The sequence below is a fragment of the Salvelinus fontinalis genome, chromosome 28 (assembly GCF_029448725.1).
Source record: "Salvelinus fontinalis isolate EN_2023a chromosome 28, ASM2944872v1, whole genome shotgun sequence".
NCBI lineage: Eukaryota > Metazoa > Chordata > Actinopteri > Salmoniformes > Salmonidae > Salvelinus > Salvelinus fontinalis.
Window position 1 is genome coordinate 6,818,656 of NC_074692.1, and position 2,633 is coordinate 6,821,288.

A 2,633-nucleotide genomic window follows, 5' to 3' on the forward strand; every position below is an offset into this window, starting at 1 on the left:
AATGTGGTAAATATGTTAGTTGTGGTTCATTCCGTTGATGAAAGACTTACAGTTCCCGTCTCCGCCACATTCTGATCCATGATGATCAGTATCTGTGGATATGTTGTTTTAAAGCTGAGTTGGTTCATGCGTTTAAAGTACAGCCAGAATGTCGATATCTTTCATTTACCATTGAGTGTCTTTAAAAAAAATAAAAAATAAAAGTGAATGTGTGGAACTATCTGACTGATATTCAATATTGTAAAAGTAATCAACAACCTTAGCAATCGGCTGGGCCAACCTGGTCTAAGAGCATTTTGTATTATTCTGTACGTAAATCCGCAGACTCCATTTTGTATAATACGTTACATTTTGTATGGTATGTATTAATTAATAATGATATGTTACGAATTATAATTCTCAGGGTTCCTGAGTGTCGCAGCGGTCTAAGGCACTGCATCTCAGTGCTAGAGGTGTCACTTCAGACCCGGGTTTGATCCTGGGCTGTGTCACAACCGGCCGTGACTGGGAGTCTCATAGGGCGGCACACAATTGGCCCAGCGTCGTCTGGATTAGGGGAGGGTTTGGCTGGGGTAGTCCGTCATTGTAACTAAGAATTTGATCTTAACTGACTTGCCTAGTTAAATAACATTTATTTTATGAATTTGCAAAACATACAATATGCTACGAATTTTCAAAATGTATGATATGTCACGAATTCTATCTAGGATAGGGGTTAAGGTTAGGGTTAAGTTTAGGAGTTAGGTTAAAGGGTTCAGGTTAGGTATAGGGGAAGGGTTAGCTAAAAGGATTAAGGTTAGGCTTAGAGGAAGGGTTAGCTAACATGCTAAGTAGTTGCAAAGTAGCTAAAAAATAGTAAGTAGTTGAAAAGTTGCTATTTAGCTAAAATGCTAACGTTGTCCGTGAAGAGAATCAAACTAGCAACCTTTGGGTTGCTAGATGTTCACGTTATATGCTCACCCATCCACCCCGACCAACCACCCTACTTTCGTTTTTTGCCTTTAGTAACCATCTGTCTTACGTAACCATACCAAACAAAACATATCATACGAATTCGAGTGTCCCGGATTTACGTGCAGAATAATACGAGATGCTCGAGACCAGGGTGACTGGGCAGGACACTTGATCCAAGTTGGATGCTGCCTATATCATAATGTAGGCACACTGAAATAAAAGAAAAGCAGCAGTGAGTGAGAATAGTAAGCAGGAGTGGATTGAGCAAGACTGAAGTCCAAATATCATCAGACTCATCAGGCTCTACTTCTAATGGTCTAATTGGCTGGGTGACAATATTTGGACAAGTTGTGCTGCCAAAACTGCAGCTCAGGCTACCCATTTCTGATATATATTTTTCCCCACTTATTGGTCTTTTGACCAATCACATCAGATCTTTTCACATCAGATCTTATTCAGATTGGTTATAAAGACTAATTAGTGGGAAAATATATTGAAATTGGGCTGCGTGTGTAAACGCAGCCTAAGAGGCTGCAGAGGGGAGGGCAGGCCAAGTTGTCAGGTGCTCACACTACTTAGATAAACCTGAAGGATTAGTGGCGTAGTTAAAGTTAGAGCAGATTAGTCTTTCCTCTGTGATGTGGAAAGAGATTCCCGGTGTGCTTCAGTAAGGCTGGGAATGTAGGGAGGGAGGGGAGGAAGGAAGGTGGGGGAAGTGATGGAAAGGTGAGAGGTGAAGCTCTGGGCCATATTCACAAAGTGCTATAGGGTCAGATTTCCCTTTTAGACCATAATTAATACGATTATATATCAGCACTCTGAAACTCTTTCTGAATACAGGCCCGGGCATCATGGTTGGAGGGTCGTGCAGCACTTATGCCTACAACGTATCTGAAACAGATGACTGTTCAACTAGACGGCAGGGGAAGACAAAGGAGCAGGTTTGCTGGATGAAGGGGAAAATCTTGGAGGTGCTTTCGGAGGTAGTGGGGCTTTGACTGATGAATGAGAATGTGTTTAGATTAAAAAGTAATTGGTCAGGGTTGTATTCATTAGGGAAACACCGTAGCAAAACATTTCCAATGGACAAAGAGGATTTCTTATTGGACAAGTTCAGGTCAGGTGGTCTTTTTTCTTCCTTTTGGTGCCTAATGAATACAACACGGGTGCTTTTGCGACGTGAGGGCACTGACTACATCATTTAGGAATTTAAACATCTGCTTCCATCTGCTGGCCAACATAAGGATTACAGTAGATTGCAGCTTCAGAACAGAAATAAATAATTTACCGTAGCCCAGAGTTCACCAATTTGTGGGCCGCAGGCCAAATTGGTTACATTTTGTAAAAAATATTATTTTATTTTTTATTGTTGGACATAAAAGACTGTAAAAACAACAGGAAATCAGCTTCAAGTGATTTTAATTTTGGAAAACTGTTCAAGTATTCCCACGCACAATATATTTTATACAAATTTAAGCAAGGTTTGAAATTATTATTTTAGTCAAATAATATATCTGTTTGGGTAGTCTACAAATGATTTGTAATTCTGTCACGGCTACCCGCTCAATAAAATAATCATCCCGCGGCTGAATCTATTTGACGATCCCTGCTGAAGCCTATACAATATAATAGTACATAATGTCATTTTTTTCTTCAGAAAAAGACAAAAAGACCAGGAG